At 40.3% G+C, this 22,342-nt stretch overlaps 2 pseudogenes across 2 annotated transcripts in view; one reads left to right on the top strand and one right to left on the bottom strand.

Annotated features, from left to right (window-relative positions):
• Nucleotides 1-9,972, top strand: part of LOC310824148 (cytochrome P450 3A27-like) — a 63,554-nt pseudogene extending 53,582 nt beyond the window's left edge. The window contains exon 11 of the transcript in view: nucleotides 9,964-9,972. The product of the transcript in view is annotated as a cytochrome P450 3A27-like (transcript). The remainder of the gene's footprint in view (nucleotides 1-9,963) is intronic.
• An 11-nt stretch (nucleotides 9,973-9,983) lies between these two features.
• The window catches only part of LOC310824147 (cytochrome P450 3A19-like), a 64,685-nt pseudogene continuing 52,326 nt past the window's right edge, over nucleotides 9,984-22,342 (bottom strand). The window contains exon 5 of the transcript in view: nucleotides 9,984-10,346. The product of the transcript in view is annotated as a cytochrome P450 3A19-like (transcript). The remainder of the gene's footprint in view (nucleotides 10,347-22,342) is intronic.

Here is a 22,342-nt window from a genome sequence, read left to right as displayed (position 1 = left end):
GAGGAAGACACATTTATCATCAAAAACCACTAGTTATCATCAAAAAGGATGGTCACAGTTTGCTAAAAAAGAGTACCTAAAAAGCCTGCAGAGGTCTCGTAAAAGGTATTGTGGACAGATAAGATGAATATTATCATGGACTAGAGTGAAAAAAGTTTGGAGAAAAAAGGATCTGCCCAAGATTTACAGCATACCACCTCATCTGTGAAACATGGTGCAGGGGGTGTTAGGTGTGGGCATGTATAGTTGCCATTAGAACTTGCTAACTTGTCTTAATTGATGATTGTACCTGCTGACGGCAGCAGCAGAATGTATTCTGAAGTGCACAGAAACATCTTGTCTGCTTGAGTGCAAGCAAATGCCTCCAAATGCATTGGATGGAGCCACATCATACAATAAAACAATGACCCAAAACACTGCCATAGCAACTAGTGGAAAGATCTTGATTGGCCAAGTCAATCTTCAGATTAAAATTCAATTGAACATGCATTACATTTCCCTAATGATAAGAATTTAGGCAAAAAGACCTCAAAACAAACAACAACTAAAGATGGCTGCAGTACAGGCCTAGCAGAGCATCACCAAAGAAGATGCCCAGCGTCTGGTGAGGTTAGTGGGTTGCAGACTTCAGGCAGTTATTGTCCACTAAATACTAGTGGATTGTCCACTAAATACTAAACATGACTGCTTCATTTGGACATTTGATAAGTCTGTCCCGTTACTTTTGGGTAGACTGAAATAGGGGGATTATGCATAAAAAGTGGGGTAATTTCTAAATAGTGAAACCAATGTGTATACAAATACCATCAAATAAAAGCTGAGAATCTCTACTTTAACCTTGTAGTAATTGTTTAATTTCAAATCCAAACGTTTGATAAAGTTCTTCATAACCAACATCAGGGAGATGTGACCAGAGAGGTGGTGAGTGGATCCTGGCTATAAGGGCACACTCTTGCCAACACACATTCTGGTGTGATATGTGCGATGTCTTATTGATCTATGTTGCTTTGGCTGTCTCCATGTGTGGATCATTGTAATCAGGGGTGGGGCTGGCCTTTTAAACACCTGTGCTTTGTTTCATTCAGGGAAAACAAAGAGATTTTTAACATTTCTTTTAAAGAGACAACACATTTTCTGCCATGCCTCTGTCAATTGATTTGGCTTTAATCAATGGTTTCTTCTTGATGTTGTGTACATGTTTTCATGCCTATGTCACCTTTCAGAGGAAATCAAGGAACCTATCCAGATCTGATGTCGTATTAGATTAGTCAAACCCTGTCAGAACATAGTTTGCTTTTGCTAGATTCTTTTCTTTTCTTTTGTCTAGTATTGGTATACATGCTCGAAATTATGCACTCATATTTAGTATTTGATCGACAATAATTTGTATGCAATAACCGTCTGGGACCCATTGACCCCACCAGGTGCTGGGTATCTTCTCTGGTGATATTCTGCCAGGCCAGCCATCTTCAGTTTTTTAGGTCTTTTTGCCCAAAATCTTACCATCAGAAAATGAAATGCATGTTCAATAGGATTTAAATCCAAACATTGAATTGGCCAGTCAAGAACTTTCCACTTTTTCGCCCTGAAAATCTCCCTAGCTCCAATGGCAGTATGTTTTGGGTCATTGTCTTACTGTATGATGAAGCGCCATCCAATGAATTTGGAAGCATTGCTTTTACTTGACCAGACAAGATATTTCTGTACACTTCAGAATACATTCTGCTGCTGCTGTCAGCAGTAACATCATCAATTATGATAAGTTAGCAAGTTCTAGTGGCAGCTATACATGCCCAAACCATAGCATCCCCTCCACCATGTTTCACAGATGAGATGGTATGCTGTAAACCTTGGGCAGATCCTTTTTTCTCCAAACTTTCCTCTTGCAATCACTCTGATAATATTCATCTTATCTGTCCACAAGACTTTTTTCCACAACTCTGCAGGCTTTTTAGGTACTTCTTAGCAAACTGTAACCTGACTATCCTTTTTAAGAATAACTAGTGGTTTGCATCTTGCAGTGAAGCCTCAGCCATTTGCAATTGCTGAGCTCATCAGTGCTTGATTTTGGCAAGTCTAAGGTTTTGACTATGTTTCAGATTTTTCAGCTTTCACCATTTGTCAATTCCTTTGCTATTGTAATGTATCTCACACCTTGTCCTTTGTTGGGAATGATATTTAAGGAGAGGGACAGCGAGATATTCTTTGAGTTTTGGGTTAGGCCCATCACGGGCATCATTCTCCCGCGTTGTCCTTGACGCACGTTAACGTATGGTTAAAACTTACAGACGTATGTTGTTTTAAATTGTGTTAAATTGGTTATTTTGTTGATACTCTATTCTCATTCTTCCTATGGGCATTAATGTGATGTTGTGCGCTCGATAAAGGTTCTGTTAATCAGGGCTGGCTCTAGCCATTTTGGTGCCCAAGCATTTTTCCTTCTTTTGCATTATCAAATGTCTAAATTAAGCACTCATGTTTAGTATTTGGTCCCCAATCCTTTGTATGCAAAAGTGCAAAAGTCTGTGACCCATTGACCCAACCAGACGCTGGGTATCTTCTCTGGTAATGCTCTGCCAGACCTATGTTGCAGTGACTGTTGTTGTTTTTTTAGGATGTTTTGCCCTCAGTCTCCTCTTAAACTATGGGAGCCTTTGCCTCCGAGAACTGTGCGCCCGAATGAAGGAAAGAAAGCAGCTATGGAGTCTAGAGAGGCGACCCATACACCCACGCTAGACAAAACGGCTAGCTGGCGAGGTGGAATACCTATAACTCCCCCACCCCAAATGTCTGACTCGATGGTGTTAATGGTAACTGAGGAGGAGAAGAGTGACAGTGGGTCTGAGGAGGAAATGTTGATGGGAAAGGGAATGAGAAAGAGGGCATTTGTAGGACAACCGAACAAAATGGCCAGCTGGCAGAAAATCAAAGAAAGGAGGAAAGGAAAAAAGAAAAGATGATGTTGAAAATGACATACACTCTATTTAACTTGTTTATAATGGTCACGATTGCCTCACTTAATGTCAATGGTTTGAATGACATGGAGAAAGTAGAGGAAGTCCTGGCAAGATTTACAACAGACATTTTGTTAATACAAGAAACAAAGTGGTCAACAGAAAAAATCACAGAAGTCAAAGGAAAATGGAGGGGTTTGTTGTTTGTAAATTGTGGATTGGGGAAATCATGTGGGGTTGCTATATTTGTATAAGAAAATGTGGTGCAAAATATAACAGAGGTTTTGAATGATGGGAAAGGGAGAGTGCTAGGTGTAGAGTTTGATGTCAATAATCTAAAGTATAGATTGATAAATGTGTATGCACCAAATAGGGAGATTGAAAAGAGAGTGTTTTTTGTTTCACTGGGTGTGCACTGTAAGGGTAATTGTATTCTGGTGGGGGATTTCAATGTATGTTGCACCAAGTTAGATACATATAGGGTAGATAGTTTTAGGCAGGAGGAGGGGAGGAGGGGCTTATTAGAAATGATTGAGGTTAGGAATTTGATAGATGTATGGAGGGAGGGAAATGCGAGTAAAAGGGAATTTTCAAGGAGGCAGATAGTTAATGGGGTTTTGAAACAGAGTAGGATAGATTTAGTTTTAGCTTTTCAAGAAATCACAAAAGAAATAACTAATATACAGTACACATTTACAGGATATAGCGATCATGCAGTAATCACATTTCAATTAGGAAACAGGCAGAAAGGGAAAGGGGGGGGAGTGTGGTGTTTGAATGCGAGTGTGTTAGCAGAAAAGGAGTATAGAGAGATGGTGATGAAGTGTGTTGTGGAGCAAAGTATGTGTGAAAAGTATGAGGAGGATGTGTGTGAATGGTGGGAATGTGTAAAAAAGCAAGTGAAAAGTTTAAGTATGAGATATTGTAGGAAAAGGAATCAAGCAAGAAAGAGAAAAGAATGGGTATTGAGAGAAAGAATGGCTGAAGAACTAAGACAAATAGATAGGAATCCGAATAGAAACATAGCAGAATATATAGGTATCAAAGGAGAATTAGAAGCACATGAAAAAGAAAAATGTAAAGGAGCAATAGTTAGGAGTAGGGCACAATATGCGGTGGAAGGGGAAAAATGCACATCTTTTTTTTTGAGGTTAGAGAAACGGACACAGTGTAGGAGTTATATAGAAGAAATAGAGAATGAAAGAGGAGAGATAGTGAATGATTATGTAGGGATATTGGAAACAGTACAGGGGTTTTATAGCGATTTATTTAAGAAAGGTAGTGTAGATAAAGATAGTGTAGATGAGGTATTAGGGACAGTTGAGCATAGGTTATCAGATAGTGATAGGGGAGTGTGTGAGAGTGAGTTGTCAGAATTTGAAGTGAATGCGGCCATCAGAAGTCTATCTAACAACAAAAGCCCAGGCTCTGATGGCCTGCCAGGTGAGTTTTATAAATGTTTTAGCGAGTTATTTAGTCCAATTTTGTTAAAGGTATATAGGGAAATGGAAAGGATAGGGAAGGTTAGTGAAACAATGTCAACAGGTTTAATTACAGTATTATATAAGAATAAGGGTAGCAAGTTGCAGTTAGGGAATTACAGAGGGATTAGCTTATTAAATACGGATTACAAAATATTAGCAAAAGTATTAGCAAATAGAATTAAGTCAGTAGTAGGGTCCATAGTCTCATCAACACAAGCATACAGTATTCCAGGGAGAGATATAGCAGATACGATAGGGTCAGTCAGGGATGTAGTGAGGCATATGAAGGAAGAGGGAGGTATAGTTTTGAGTGTAGATTTCAACAAGGCATTTGATAGAGTAGAACACGAGTTTATGTTTAGGACATTAGAGAGATTTGGGTTTGGAAATAGATTAGTGAATTGGATTAGATTATTGTATAGTAGCGCAAAGAGTAGGGTGAAGTGTAATGGGGTAGTGACAGATAGTTTTAGTTTAGAAAGATCAGTTAGGCAGGGGTGTCCATTATCATCTTTATTATACAGCATAACAGCAGAACCATTAGCCACCATGTTAAAAAAAGATCAACACATACAAAGCATCAATATTCCAGGGGGAGGGAGGAGTTTAATTCATCAATATGCAGACGATACAAACATAACAGTGAAAAATGTAGGCAGTTTAAATAGGGTTATGTATTTATTAGAGAAATATGGGAAAGCATCAGGGGCGAGAATGAACATAGAGAAGTCAGAAATTATGTGTGTAGGGAAGGTAGATATGAGGGAATTTAAGGTACCAATGAAAGTTGCGAAAGGGATGATAAAAGTGTTAGGAGTGAATGTAGGTGAGAATGAAAAGGAAGCAAGAGATGTTACATGGGCAGGGGTAGTGAATAAGGTAAAGCAGAATTTGAATTTATGGAAAATGAGGAAGTTAAAGTTGAGGGGCAGGGTGATAGTAGTAAATTGTTTAATTTTATCACGGGTGAATCACGTGTTGAGTGCACTAGAGCTGCCGTTGTGGGTTGTGAATGAGTTAAATAGGGCCATTAATAGTTTTTTGTGGGATGGGAAGCAGGCAAAAATTAGGCACAGGGTATTAATGAATGGGTTTAAGGATGGAGGGTTAAAATTGATAGATGTAGAGGTGAAAAAAAGGGCTTTGAGGGTTAAAACGATTAAAAAATATTTATATAGTAGGGATGAGTATTGTTGGATGGGTTTTTTTGAGGATTACTTGCACAGGTGTGGTGGATGTGGTGTGAATGGTCTTTGTGTGATTTTTAACAAACCAAGGTGTGAGGGAGTATCAGATTTTTATAAGGAGGTGTTTGAAGCGTGGGGGAAATATTTAAAACATGTAAAGTATGAGTGTGTGGACAAGGGGGAGGTGTTAAATCAACCAATCTTTCACAACACAAAAATAACTCACAACAATGCAATTCTGGTAAATAAACATTTTGAAAAAGCAGGAATAAAACAGGTCAAACATTTAATATCCAAAAGCAATAACAATTTCAAATCAGAACAGGAAATCATACAGGGAATAAGAAGAGTAGATAAGGATGTAAGAAGGCAGGTTATTATAGGAATGTACAAGAGAATTAGGGACAGCATTAGTAATGGGTGGAAAATATTAATGTTAGGACAGGGAGAGGTAGGTGAATCAAACAGGATGGTAGAGTTGAGTGTAGAGAGGAAGGGTTTTAGGGTTACATTTGAAAATGTCACAACTAAATGTATATACACGGATTTACTGGGTGATGGGATGGAGAGGCCAGCGTCGGAAAAGGTGTGGGAAAAGGTTTTTGAGGGGTTAAATGTCAAAGAGGTATGGGGAAATTTGAATGTAAAATATAATAGTATTGACTGTGAGCACAATGATTTTAAAATTAGGCACAATAGGGTTTACACAAATGTTGTTTTGCACCAAATTGACAAGAATGTATGTAGGGAATGTGATGTATGTAAAAGGGAAGATGAAAATTTTAATCACTTATTTTTTGAATGTTCAATGTTGTCTGTACTGTTTGAGAATGTGAAAAATTTGTTGAATGTACACTGTGGGGTGAAAGTCGGAAATGAAAAGGAATGGAAGAAACTATTGTTGTTTGGAATGTGTGGAATAAAGAAAAATGTTAATGTTAATTTGGTGAATGTAATAATGAGTAATGTAAGGTATGCTATTGTATGTAGGAGGAATGTAGCACATTATGAGGTGAGAGTTATGAGGGTGTGGGATCTGTTTGTGTCACTTTTTAAAAAGAATATTAGATTAGTGTACACTTTTGGGAGGGTGGATTTTGAAAAACACTTTGTAAAAAACAGCACTCTGATATCAGCAACCGTGGGCACTTTTTTTTAGTTCTTTGATTTGTTTTTGGGGTTTTGAATACAATTTCACAAATGTTCTGTGTGTGTTATGTCCGTCACGTTTAATGTAGTGTGTTTATGTCATGTCCATGTTAGATGTATTGAACACCTTTTGTAAATAATGTAAAATATGCTTTGTAATATGTATTTTTGATAATAAAAAGTAAAAAAAAAAAAAAGCACGCCCGATCTCGTCCGATCTCGGAAGCTAAGCAGAGTCGGGCCGGGCTAGTACTTGGATGGGAGACCGCCTGGGAATACCCGGTGCAGTAAGCTTTTCCTTGTTTCGACCAGTAGGGTGTACTATTGTATCACCACTGTAGTTTGAACAGTGCTGTAGTGTGAACACAGCTCCAGTTTTGGTGTTTTTTCCCCCCCAGATAACTCCCTGCCTTCTGCGTATCAACTGCAGTATTGTTTGTGTTGTCAAGTGGCGGGCGTCTCCTTTCCTCGACTTTATATACAGTGCAGAGGGCTGGTTCCCTCGCTTACGGCCATACCACGCTGAGCACGCCCGATCTCGTCCGATCTCGGAAGCTAAGCAGAGTCGGGCCGGGCTAGTACTTGGATGGGAGACCGCCTAGGAATGGCTCATGACCCCCCCAAGTCCCTATTGCTCAACCTGGGATCGGACGAAAATTGATCAGAAAGAAGGACGCCCCCTGGTGTTCACTGGCCTCAAGTTTTATTTACAGAAATGTCATGTATAAGAATTGATTGAAATCCACTTGGCTGCTGAATGTTGTTTGCATTATTTGCATAGTTTGAGTTGATGTAGATTGATGAGATTGATATATTTAGGTGGAAAAGTGTACATAAAGGGTGTAAGAATGTATTTAATGCACTCTCACTTTGTCTGGATGACATTTGAGCCATTCACACGACTCATTGTAATGACCACCCAGGGGGTGCAGCCAGCACAATCTAATTAGCAATGCATATTGACACCTCTGAGTCTGGGAGAAGACACAAAGACAACTTCTCTGTTTTATCTGGTTTTAACCTATGTAACTTGATTTCTTTCATTTGGTTTACTTGGTCACATTTAAGGTTATTGGTAACTGTTAAATAAACCACCATTCATATCTCTTTCCTCCGTAGCCCTTCTTAGCCTTACTCATGTGTTATTAGTTGATAAACTACATTCGAGGTCAACCTACTAATCTTATTGGAGTGTTAGAAATTATTTTTATAAAAACTGTTTATTATTGCTATAATAAAAATACATTACTGCAGTGTGCTAAATTTACTAATGTGATGGCCTGTTGATAAATGAGCGATGGATCAAGCATTAGTCCCATAGTACGTTGGATTAATACATGGAGAGGTTGAGCCAGGTCATCAAGAAAGATGTTGCAACACACGCTTACACAAAGAGCTATAGTGGAATAATACCAGGCTAGGGAGGACAGGCTAGGGAGGACATACCAGAGTAGGTATCTTATCTCTTACAGGGTGCTGACTCCGCAGATAGGACAATGGTGTGACCAGCCCGTGAACAACAAGGGATGCCAAGTCTAAACCGCGGTTCCTCCCCAACCAAATAGCCAATCACAATCATTTTGTATACTGTAAATACTTTGTTTGACTGTTTGAATGCATCCATTTTTGGAGGGTTGGTTACAGATTAACAGCTTGCTGACTGTGATTTTCTTCGCCAAAAGTGGTCCTTGTACAAGCCTAGAATTCTGACATATAATTAAATAGCTAAAAGTAAGAAGTAGTTTGTCTTCTCTTCAAATAAAGAACACATTTTCTCACAGGAGTCAGAGTAAATTGTAGTCTATAATACTTGATCACCATTGATGCATTGCTTTGACCAAAAAATACCATAGTGTATTTCCCCTTTATAAGGGGAAACTGATCATACAAACCATACCATTTCTGAATGCTTGCACCTCGTGTTATGATGTGTGACATGAGATATGCCCCACCATCCTACTTACCATGCAGCCCATAATTAATAAACTGGGTGTTGGTAAAAGTATTTTTTTACAAACATTTGCAAAAGCTTATACTCTAGGTGTTTGACCTACAATCATTTTTGACATGTCCCACCCTCCTCTTTTTTTCTGAAACCCAAGCATACAGAGACTCCAAAATACTTGAAATACTTGTATAATACTTTTATTTATATTATTACTTAAACATGTTATTCACAAATTACCAAATAGCATTACAGTTTTATTCTTTAACTAGAATGTGTTTCGTCCCAACGAACTGCAAGAGTGTGGTTGCTAAAATGCCGCAGATGGTCACCAACAGTTACTGAATAAGACATGAGAACAGTGCATTTTGTGAAACGAAAATGCATTCAAAATTTACAAAGAACCCAATGTAAAGGTTTCAACATGCACATTTTTCCATTTACTACATATGCACTCAGATTCCATGTATGGGGCACAGATATATTATTTTTATGACACACAAACACAAGTAGGCAGACCTGTTTAGTTGAAAGCCCACTCACCACGTCAAGGTACAGGCCATGAGTGAGATGACGAGAGACAAACATTTACAAACATTTAGTTAAACATGGAGCTGACAAAGACATACAAACATCACAAGGACATGCACACAAAAACATTAATAATTGAGAACACATAAGATACAAATTCACAATAGCTTTGTACAGGCCAAAGCCCAATAAAGAACTACAAGATTATCCAAAGACACAGGTCACCAAGCAACAAATGCTCAAGCCATTCCTCTCTGTTACATTTTTTGTGTGTGTTTTTTTGGCAAACTTTTGTTAAACATGAAGCGGACAAAGACATACAAACATCACAAAGACATGAAGCTGACAAAGACATACAAACAGCACGAGGACACGCATGACAAAAACACAGGTTAATTGAACATAAACTAACAATAAAGGGTATGTAAATTAATTGTGTTAGATTGAAACAGAGGTTAGATTGGACCGGATATTGGACATAGACCAGAACATGTTTGTATAAAAAAGATACTACAAAGTGCATTTTTAACTACAATATAAATAATAAAAAAAGACAAGAACATTCTTTAATTAAACTACAAAGTGCATTTTAACTACAATATAAATAAATAGGCTGACTGTATTGCTCTACTTGCTAAAACACTTTGAAACACTTTGACTCAAACAAACAAACAAAAACAAGCTTTTTTTCTCTTTCTTTCTCTCTCTTAAAGATGGCATAGGAGAAGTGGCATCACACAGGTAAGTCACAGGTATTTTTAAATAGTTTTTCCTCTTTTCTAACTCGGCATGCTTCATCCACCACACTTTTGAAGTGTTCAAAACTATCGTACACAACATCTTCAAAACCAGAGGTAGTGGATTTTCTAGTTGCCGGGCAATAGGAGAAGATTTTCTGGAAGCTTCCAGCTGCTTTGTCTTTGGAGGGTGTGTACCTCTTACGCTGCCCACCACACTGAGGCACTTGGCAAGCCCCACATGGCCGCAAGGACTTATTAGGCATGTATGGCTTGGTTGTTGGTGCAGGGGGCTGTGCCACAGGTACAAAGCTCTGACTGCATGATGGCCCACGAAATATGATGGAGGGAGCCTGTGGCTGTGCAGGAAGAACCAGGAGTACGGGTGCTGCCGACACAGCGGGTGGTTGTTCCACTGCACAGCAAAGGCCATCAGGTATACCTGAAACACATGACCATTTTGACTGTTATTGGATATGCTTAGAAGTGATGACTAAAGCTGTGAAATAAAATGCATCATTGAAACTACGCTATATCGAAGTGTTTTTTTTTTTTAATTACTCACTTGGAATGGCATAATCCCACATCTCTGTGAAGGAATGGCATTGTACAGGTGTGCGTGCAACCCCTCCAAAGAGTTACTGCCTCGCCGGCACCTGTGCTTGTTCAGCCGAACGCCATTCAGCACCACCACCTTCACAGAAACATACAGCTGTATGCCAGGGGGATCCTGTAAAGCACAACGAATTGCAAGTTCCTTATTTATTCTGGTGTCCTTTGAAATGTTGCCATACAAGTTTGAATGGTTTTATAATGACACAAGATGACTGCAAAGACATTAACCCACCTGCATGCAACTGAGATGCTTGCTTACAGTTGCCCAGTGAGCATCAACTGCCTCTGTCGACTTGAACAGGTGGATTCCGTCAATGTCAAGGCCTGCTGGTCCCCTGAACTCGGCAATGATGGACTCAATCACCAAAGCGGTCTCCTGTAACATGTATATTCTCAGCTTTGAGTGTTGTCACAACTAGAATGAGTGTAACACAACTGATGGACGGAGTAGGTTTTACCAATAACAAAACTGGCTTTATTTTCCCATATGGTGCAATTATCAAACAAACAAATGCACAAAACGTCTGCACCAAATCCAAATGACAAAGACAAAAGATAGCAAAGGCAAAACAAAGGAAACAGCATGACACGCCAATGCTGGGCCAAGACCAGCGGCGTAGGCAGTGTCTGCTGCAGGTAGAGTCTGCCGAAGGAGGAGGAGGAGCCAGAGCTTTTAAACAGTCAGGTGAACCTGCGCGCCGGGTGCACCCAATTAAGGCTTGTCACCTCCAATCAGGCAAACTGCACACCTGGAACACTCACAGAAACAACGAGGACAAACAGAGGGTTAAATATGGTGAAGGGAAAGGCACAGGCCAGCGGGCCGTCACAGTGTTAAATCAGTCGTTACTCCTAATGATCTTACATTTATTTTCAAAACTAGATCTGAGTGACACCTTAGTCCAGTACAGTTGAATCCATATTGACAAATAAGCAAGTATGTTTGCTTCTTATTCATGAAATTCATACATGGATCAATATCACACTTACCACAACCCCACAGGTAATGCGCCTGACATACGACCTGACCTGGTGAGGCTTGAGGAAGGCCATAATCTCCTCGTCCGAATACCTGGCGTACAGCTCTTGGTTGCCGCTCCTGACCGCCTGGACTAGGAGCATCATGTCCGCCTTGTTGTAGGCGAGCACCGCACCTGCCAAGGCACTCATGAACACCCCGTACTTGGCGTGGCTCTGTTTGATGACAACAGCATCCCAGCGGTGCAGCCAGGGTCGGATGTCCAGTCTGACCACAGTACCCCTCTGCACCCAGTCACCAAACAGATTCTCCAGGAAGGATGAACCGCTGAAATTATATCAACATTTTGTGTACGTGTGTTACATGTTTTTATAACTGTGTTATCCATGTGTGTCTTGCAAAAAAATTATATGAAGTTAACTGATATGTACATCACTTGGATTATCAATTTCATCATAGGTTTCAATGGAATTGTTATTAAACTTACCGACAGCAGTTGTTGTCTGCATATAAGACTTTTGGCGCAGGAGCATTGGCACGTCGAAACCGGGCAATGAGACCTCTCGCCATGCGCTTGTTCTAAGTGTGTGGGTACACTTTTTATGGGATGTTTGTTCGTTCTCAACTCCGTGTCACCAGACCCGTTAGCTGCTAGCGCTAGCCAGCTAGCCTACTGACAGGTTGTCAATACGTTGTCATTACACATTAACAAGCCAAATCCCGCATATGTCAACGATGGTATGGTCAGTTGCTGATTTCCAGACAATCTTTTATCTTTTGACAAAATCGGCACAGCTTTATACATGCCTAACAAATGTCTAACTAGCGAAGGATGAAGAGGATAAAACTTACCTGAGTAACAGTAACGTCGTACATGAGATTCACCGATAGTGGCCTCCGGAGCCGTATAAATTAGATGACGTTTGAAATTCCTCGCTCAATGATTGGTGAGTTGAGCGCTACAAAATATTAAAACATCTTTCAATTCAACAAAAAAACCTGATCAGCTGGTTCATTTAGGAATAGAAAAGACAAAGTCATTGGTGGGTTAGCGCTCAACTTTGCTCAACGGCGCTCAACCATTGGTCGGTTGAGGATCCGGTGCCGTAAGCTTTTCCTCATTTCGACCAGTAGGGTGTACTATTGTATCACCACTGTAGTTATAACAGTGCTGTAGTGTGAACACAGCTCCAGTTTCATATTGCTGTTTTGAACAGTTTATCCAATTTGCTCCAAAACCACCTGCTAAGAATTGGTGACTCACTCAGCCTTCTCTTGATCTAGATTCTAGAGTCTATGGTCACGCACACCACTGCATGTCAGACATGCTTTTAAGGTATATACCCTGTAGATCCCTCAGGTCCTCAGGTACTGGCCTTTTAACTATTCTGAAGATTCCAACAACACCTATCTACTTCGTGTTTCAAATGAATAGCACTGGGCAGAAGTCTGCACAGGGATGCTACAGACACATTAGCACACTGCAAAATACTGTCACCTATCTAACCATCTGTTCCAAAGCAACAGTAATATATACTGTAGGAGTCTGCAGTGCACAGGGGTTACACACTCATCAGTACCCTCTAAAATACTGTCACTATCATATTTCCTGTTCCACATGAATAGTACTATATAGGAGTCTGCAGAGGGGTTACCTTGTTGGGAAACACAGTGTTTATCTCCTGCAGCTTGGTCATGATGTGAGGGTTGGTTGCCAGATTGTAGGCCAGGAAGGACAGAGAGCTACTGGTGGTCTCATAGCCAGCAAAGATGAAAATCATCGCCTGGGACAAGATCTCATGATCGCTCAATCCTATGACGATGGAGAGAGTGGGAGAAATGGGGTGGTAGGTGTGAGAAAGGGACTTATTAGAGTGTTTCCACAGTGTATGTCAGTCTAATCAATGAAATCGATAGCTTCATTTATTAAGCACAAAATGATTTAGACTGAAAGCTATATGGGGGCAGTTTTACCGACTGTGAGGAACAGTGGGTTGAAGATGTCAAACTTGAGCATTTTCTTGATGTTGGTCATAAAGGGGTCAGAGGGGTTGTGGACTGAGTCGATGTCGACACTGAATGAAGTGCTGACGACCACATCCATACTGTATGGTCCAAAGACCCTGGAACACAACCACACAATCTTTGACCACCAGAACCACAACCACAAAATTAAAGGGGGAGTTCACTGAAATTACAAATTCACCTTATCTTCTCGGAGAGAAATACTCACTCTTTTAGTTCAATGGGCTCTTCGTTATCGGACGTCTTCTTCAGATTGCTGACCAAATTACCAGAGTGCTGCTTCATGATCCCGAACATCTGAGTTGGGAAGGATACATGGAAAAACATGATGATTGATACATGGATTAATATGTGCAAAACATGGGTTAATATCATGTTTGAAACAGGAATTATTTTAATATTTATATAGCCTGAGAATATACATTCATACAGGATACATTATGTATATAGTCAAGGAATAAGTGACTCCAAAGATGAACTATTATTCTATACTCTGTCATCTGACCACTGAACTTATCTAAGATAAGATTAAATATGCTTTATTGTCCCGGATAGAAATTTGTCTTGGACAATTAAAGTTGCTGCTTCACACAACAACAAACAACAATGAATGCACACTATACACATAGTACAAATCACATGAACACACACACACGTCAGAGTTGTTAGTCATTCATTTATTTGTGTTGTTGGAATGAATAAAAGAAGGAGAGGAGAGATGGGACTGTACCTCTTTGATCCGCCCACTGGTGAAGGAGGGAGACAGGACACTGCGGATCCGTCTCCATGTATCATCCTCAGCGATAAACACGGCGTCATACAGAGGCCCGTTGAGATAGAAATTCTAGAAAAATAATAATTATTATATACTGCAAGATTAACCTAATATTAATAATGCTATAATAACAAGGATATTATCTATTTAAGAAGCCCTTATGTTTTTTTCCCCATACAACAACTTCAATTTAGCGTATTACCCTCCTGTTACTGAAAAGATGGTAGCATTCCTTGATGAGGATGGTTTAGATCATGGCTGTGTCCATGATACACAGGACGGGCTGACAGCCATCATAGATCCTACAGACCAGCAAAAACAAAGATAGTTAGATACACACTCACCCAACACTTTATTAGGAACACTATACTAATACTGGGTAGAGCCTCCCTTTGCTCTCAAAACAGCCTCAATTCTTTGTGACATTGATTCCTTTGAGATTCTGGTCCATGATGACCTGATTGCATCACGCAATTCCTGTACATTTTTCAGGTGCACTTTCAAGATGTGAATCTCCCGTTCTGCCACATCCCAAGGTGTTCTATTGGATTCAGGTCCGGTGACTGGGAAGGCCACTGAAGAACACTGAACTCATTGTCATGTTCATGAAACCAGTTTAAGACGAGTTTTGCTTTGTGACATGGTGCATTATCATGCTGGAAGTAGCCATTAGAAGGTGGGTAAATTGTGGCCATGAAGGGATGCACATGGTCAGCAACAATACTTAAATAGGCTGTGGCATTCAAGCAAATATACCGTGGATAGAGACAGACAGACCCATCACAGATCCTGCACTCTTAGAAAAAAAGTGCTACCTAGAACCAAAAAGGGTTCTTCTTCCACTGTCCCTTTGAAGAAACCTTTTGGGTTCCATGTAGAACCCTTTCCACAAAAGGTTATACAGTACCGTGCGTAAGTAATGGGACAGTGAAGCATTTTTTCTTCTTTTTGGATTTGAAATAAAAACGTAGAGATTTATTTTTGGAGGCCCGTGATGGGCCTAACCCAAAACTCAAAGAATATCTCGCTGTCCCTCTCCTTAAATATCATTCCCAACAAAGGACAAGGTGTGAGATACATTACAATAGCAAAGCAATTGACAAATGGTGAAAGCTGAAAAATCTGAAACATAGTCAAAACCTTAGGCTTGCCAAAATCAAGCACTGATGAGCTCAGCAATCGCAAATGGCTGAGGCTTTACTGCAAGATGCAAACCACTAGTTATCCTTAAAAAGGATAGTCAGGTTACAGTTTGCTAAGAAGTACCTAAAAAGCCTGCAGAGGTGTGGAAAAAAGTCTTGTGGACAGATAAGATGAATATTATCAGAGTGATTGCAAGAGGAAAGTTTGGAGAAAAAAGGATCTGCCCAAGGTTTACAGCATACCATCTCATCTGTGAAACATGGTGGAGGGGATGCTATGGTTTGGGCATGTATAGCTGCCACTAGAACTTGCTAACGTATCATAATTGATGATGTTACTGCTGACAGCAGCAGCAGAATGTATTCTGAAGTGTACAGAAATATCTTGTCTGGTCGAGTAAAAGCAATGCTTCCAAATTCATTGGATGGCGCTTCGTCATACAGTAAGACAATGACCCAAAACATACTGCCATTGGAACTAGGGAGATTTTCAGGGCGAAAAAGTGGAAAGTTCTTGACTGGCCATGTCAATCTTTGGATTTAAATCCTATTGAACATGCATTTCATTTTCTGATGGTAAGATTATGGGCAAAAAGACCTAAAAAACTGAAGATGGCTGGCCTGGCAGAATATCACCAGAGAAAATACCCAGCACCTGGTGGGGTCAATGGGTCCCAGACGGTTAGTGCATACAAAGTATTGTCGACCAAATACTAAATATGAGTGCATCATTTCGACCATGTATACCAATACTAGACAAAAGAAAAGAAAAGAATCTAGCAAAAGCAAACTATGTTCTGACAGGGTTTGACTCATCTAATACGACATCAGATCTGGATAGGTTCCTTGATTTCCTCTGAAAGGTGACATAGGCATGAAAACATGTACACAACATCAAGAAGAAACCATTGATTAAAGCCAAATCAATTGACAGAGGCATGGCAGAAAATGTGTGTTGTCTCTTTAAAAGAAATGTTAAAAATCTCTTTGTTTTCCCTGAATGAAACAAAGCACAGGTGTTTAACAGGCCAGCCCCACCCCTGATTACAATGATCCACACATGGAGACAGCCAAAGCAACATAGATCAATAAGACATCCCACATGTCACACCAGAATGTGTGTTGGCAAGAGTGTGCCCTTATAGCCAGGATCCACTCTCTGGTCACATCTCCCTGATGTTGGTTATGAAGAACTTTATCAAACGTTTGGATTTGAAATTAAACAATTACTACAAGGTTAAAGTAGAGATTCTCAGCTTTTATTTGATGGTATTTGTATACACATTCGTTTCACCATTTAGAAATTACCCCACTTTTTATGCATAATCCCCCTATTTCAGTGTACCCAAAAGTAATGGGACAGACTTATCAAATGTCCAAATGAAGCAGTCATGTTTAGTATTTAGTGGACAATCCACTAGTATTTAGTGGACAATAACTGCCTGAAGTCTGCAACCCACTAACCTCACCAGACGCTGGGCATCTTCTTTGGTGATGCTCTGCTAGGCCTGTACTGCAGCCATCTTTAGTTGTTGTTTGTTTTGAGGTCTTTTTGCCTAAATTCTTATCATTAGGGAAATGTAATGCATGTTCAATTGAATTTTAATCTGAAGATTGACTTGGCCAATCAAGATCTTTCCACTAGTTGCTATGGCAGTGTTTTGGGTCATTGTTTTATTGTATGGTGTGGCTCCATCCAATGCATTTGGAGGCATTTGCTTGCACTCAAGCAGACAAGATGTTTCTGTGCACTTCAGAATACATTCTGCTGCTGCCGTCAGCAGGTACAATCATCAATTAAGACAAGTTAGCAAGTTCTAATGGCAACTATACATGCCCACACCTAACACCCCCTGCACCATGTTTCACAGATGAGGTGGTATGCTGTAAATCTTGGGCAGATCCTTTTTTCTCCAAACTTTTGTCACTCTAGTCCATGATAATATTCATCTTATCTGTCCACAATACCTTTTACGAGACCTCTGCAGGCTTTTTAGGTACTCTTTTTTAGCAAACTGTGACCATCCTTTTTGATGATAACTAGTGGTTTTTGATGTGTGAGAAAACGTGTTCTTTATTTGAAGAGAAGACAAACTACTTCTTACTTTTAGCTATTTATTTACATGTCAGAATTCTAGGCTTGTACAAGGACCACTTTTGGCGATGAAAATCACAGTCAGCAAGCTGTTAATCTGTAACCAACCCTCCAAAAATGGATGCATTCAAACAGTCAAACTAAGTATTTACAGTATACAAAATGATTGTGATTGGCTATTTGGTTGGGGAGGAACCATGGTTTAGACTTGGCATCCCTTGTTGTTCACGGGCTGGTCACACCATTCATCCCAGCTGCGGAGTCAGCACTCTGTAAGAGATAAGACACCTACTCTGGTATGTCCTCCCTAGCCTATCCTCCCTAGCCTGGTACTATTCCACTATAGCTCTTTGTGTAAGCGTGTGTTGCAACATCTTTCTTGATGACCTGGCTTAACCTCTCCATGTATTAATTCAACGTACTATGGGACTAATGCTTGATCCATCGCTCATTTGTCAACAGGCCATCACATTAGTAAATTTAGCACACTGCAGTATTGTATTTTTATTATAGCAATAATAAACTGTTTTTATAAAAATAATTTCTAACAGATGATAAATGTGTCTTCCTCTTAGTTATAAACAAACCAGAATTAAATGCATAGGTCTATGTATGGATGGATGGATGGATGGATGTACTCATTGGAACAGCTGGAAGACTTTCTCTGCATCCCCGAAAAAACACATGTACGCACGCACACACGCACGCACGCACGCACGCACGCACGCACGCACGCACACACACACACACACACACACACACACACAGGCATGTTTAAGATATGCGTAACCCATGTTTATTAGTTGACTTAGTTGTGGGGTTAGTTTAGATACAGCGCACTATGCAACAAACAGGTACAATATCAGCACACCTCAGCATTGCTACACCCACGTGCTACAGGGAACTGGTACCCGCATAGATATGGTGCTGGTCCCACACCAGAGAGAACTGGTATGTTCCAGATCATTATACGAGGTAACTAGCTAGTAAATTATTAATTACTAGATAGTGCTCAGTAGTCCTAGGGCTACAAACACAAGCTGACCAACCCTCCTGCAAACAGGGTGCTAATATTTCTCAATATTACCTTGTCAAAGCTAGCCAAGGTTCTCAGCTGTCCGGAAACAACAAGTAACTTAGTTAGCCGTCCGTCCCAAGTGCTAGCTGTAGCCTACACATGTGACCTTGCAAGTTCTAATAATAACCTGAGGAATTATCGTCGAGCTAGGGTTCAACAATAACAAAGAATTGAGAGCTCACAGGTTAGCCTGCTAGCTCAGAGAGTTAACAGGTGCTCAGAAGGTGAAAATCGTCGTTGAGCTGAACCGTAAGATTCTATCAGAGACAATCTAACGCCCCGTGAGAATCATAGGCTGAGGTGTAGCCAGCTACAACAATACAACTACAGTACACTTTTCAACCTAACGCCCCGTGAGAATCATAGGCTGAGGTGTAGCCAGCTACAACAACACAACTACAGTACACTTTTCAAACTAACGCCCCATGAGAATCATAGGCTGAGGTGTACCCAGCTACAACAACACAACTACAGTACACTTCAGACAGTCAGAGAGTGAAGAGTGGAAAGGATGAAATGGCGCGCTTGTAGCATCCCTTTATTGGGACAGGTGATAGGCGTTGCTATCACTTGCAAGTGTGTACGAGGTGTGATTATGTGAATCAAGATGTAAATACAGTGCTCTCGGAAAGTATTCATACCCCTTCACTTTTTCCACATTTTGTGATGTTACAGCCTTTTTCCTCATCAATCTACACACAATACCCCATAATGACAAAGCAAAAACAGGTTTTTAGAAATTGTTGCTAATTTATTCAAAATAAAAAACGGAAATATCACCTTTACATACGTATTCAGACCCTTTACGTTTTTTGTTGAAGCACCTTATTGCGTATTGTGTGTAGATTAATGAGGAAAAAAAATAATTTCATCTATTTTTGAATAAGGCTGTAACATAACATAATACGGAAAAAGTGAAGGGGTCTGAATACTTTCAGAATGCACTGTATGTGCCTGTTATAGTCCCATTGTGTGATTGGTGTGTCTACTGATTTCTGGCACAGGCCTTAACTGATCCAACAAGTTCACCAATCATCAATGGTGTGATATGAAGTTGATGGATTTTAATGTTACATGCTACACCAGTGCGTGTGTAAAGTGTTGACATTGCGCGGCTGCTGCAGCAGCAACGCAAAATGATTCTTGGAGTGCTTGGAAATGGTATCAATGCTTTTTGGACGCTTAAAAACATATTCAATTAGTTTCATAGTATGGTAAAGTAATAGAAACATAGATTATAGAAATACATACAATAGTGGTACCTGTATGAAAAACAAAGGGATTGTCCTCGTTTATATTTGGAGGTAGAGGACAAACCCCAACTCTAAGATATTCAGACTTGACAAGACTCTCAACATAAAACAATGTACAGAATCCATAAATTAGAAGTTCCTTGCAGAAACAGATTGGGAGGCTATTTCTTCTGCATCCACACGTGAAACTGGTCACGTTTCTGGTGTAAGAGTAAATACTGCCATCTAGGGTTTAGAGATGGTTAACAGGAAATGGATACATTATTTTATGTACTTTAGGCCTACGTTTGAGTAATTTAGCAGAAGCTCTTATCCAGAGCGACTTAAAAAAATAGCTACATTCATCTTCAGCTACATACAACACGGTCATCACAAGTAAGACTTTCTATAATAATAAATGCCACAAGCAGTCACAGTGGTAGAGAAAGGAAGTCAATTTAATTTAATGTTCAACTTAATTTATTGAACTTAAGACAACTATATAAATTGATTTGCTATGTATCCCTAAATAGCAGCCAATTGTGTTGAGGTTTCCAGGCTAACAGTGTCGGCATGTGCAGTCCCCTGTCTTATCTCTGCACCCCCACACGCTCTCAGCCAGGGCCACATCAACAAGGCTTTTGACAGAAAGGCTCGTCCCCTGGTTTGCCTGATTGTGTACCAGCTGAGCCATCAGAGGAGTCGCTCTCAACGAGAACATGAGGGTTGGGGCATATCTGGAGCCATCGTTCATCTGAAATTAAAAAAGTAACATCAGAGGGGAGTGCAAGGTGAGACAAGAATTGGACAAATTCAACTGAGAGTTGAAGGTCATGGACTAAATGCTATAGTAAAACTAGCAACAATCACCTTCATCTACTTAGTCTATAGGTTCTCTACCATCTCTCTAATCGTCACCATGCTCACCTTCTTCAATGTCTCCCTCTCCTGTTCTAGCTTCTCTTTTTCCAGACTCTGTTTCGCTCTTTCTTCAGCCACCATCACCAGGGCCTCTCTCCTCTTGATGGTCTCTATCTCTTTCTCCATCTGTTTCTTATCCTTTTTAAATGTCTCCTTCTCCTTCCACATCTTGAGCATTTCTCGCTCCACATCCTGCCCGTCTCTTTTGATTTTCATCCACTCCTTCTTTATCATTTTCAACTCTGCTCTGACCTTCTCTGTCTTTCTAAGCATCTCCATTGAGGTCTCCTTTTCCTGCTCTAGCTTCTCCTTTTCCTGGCTCAGTTTAAGTCTTTCTTCGGCCTCCATCACCAGGGCCTCTCTCCTCTTGACTGCCTCCATTTCTTTTTCCATCTGTTTCTTGGCCTTGAGAAATGTCTCCTTCTCCTTCCACATCCCGAGCATTTCTTGCTCCACCTTCTGCCCGTCTCTTTTGATTTTCATCCACTCCTTCTTTATCATTTGCAACTCTGCTCCGACCTTCTCTGTCTTTCTAAGCATCTCCTTTGAGGTCTCCTTCTCCTGCTCTTCCTTCTCTTTTTCCTTGCTCAGTTTAAGTCTTTCTTCGGCCTCCATCACCAGGGCCTCTCTCCTCTTGACTGCCACCATATTTTTCTCCATCTCTTTCTCCATCTGTTTCTTGGCCTTGAGAAATGTCTCCTTCTCCTTCCACATCCTGAGCATTTCTTGCTCCACCTTCTGCCCGTCTCTTTGGATTTTCACGCTCTCCTTCCTCATCATATTTAACTCTGCCTCTGCCTTCTCAGCCTTTCTAAGTATCTCCTTTGAGGACTCCTTCTCTTTCTCATTCTCCATCATGAGGATCTTGATCCCACTGTTCATCTCCTCCCTCTCCCTATTGAACTCATTCCTGTCCTCCTGCAGTCTTTCTGCCTTTCTGACCAGGATCTCCTCCTCCCTCTGCCTAACTTTTTGGTCCCTTCTCTTTTGTTTCTCATATTCCTCTATCTTTTTCTCAAACTCTGCCTTCTCTGTCTTAATCCTCTCATGCTCCTTCCTGATATCCTCAATACTCATATATATTTTCACCTCCATTGTTTTTATGCACCTACAGTAGATAGAACACAAACAAAAATGATTGAAATAATCTCCACACACCCATACTATAATGCAACAGGAATGTCAGAAAGATTCCCCAAATGAGAATGGGATAACAATCTTTGAGTTTGCCCTTCTGAATCAGTCAACAAATACCAGTACACCGATTGGCAGCAAAGAAATGTTATTATCTATAATGTGCGTTCGGCTGGCGTCATAATGGGTTTGGAATGACTATCATGGTAATTCACTGCCTAACAACTCTTATCAGCGTTCGATGCAATGGTTCGAAGTGACTTGGTCCTGTCAGAGGCCTATGTTAGAGTCAGCAAAAGCTTCCAGTGTGGGTTGGCTGGCTATGTTTGTTGACACGCCTTGAAATATAGCCTGCAATT

This window comes from Argentina silus (assembly GCF_951799395.1).
Source record: "Argentina silus genome assembly, chromosome: Y".
NCBI classification, from domain to species: Eukaryota; Metazoa; Chordata; class Actinopteri; order Argentiniformes; family Argentinidae; genus Argentina; species Argentina silus.
The sequence above is the reverse complement of the archived record's forward strand: the minus strand, read 5'-3'. Positions and strand labels throughout refer to the sequence as shown.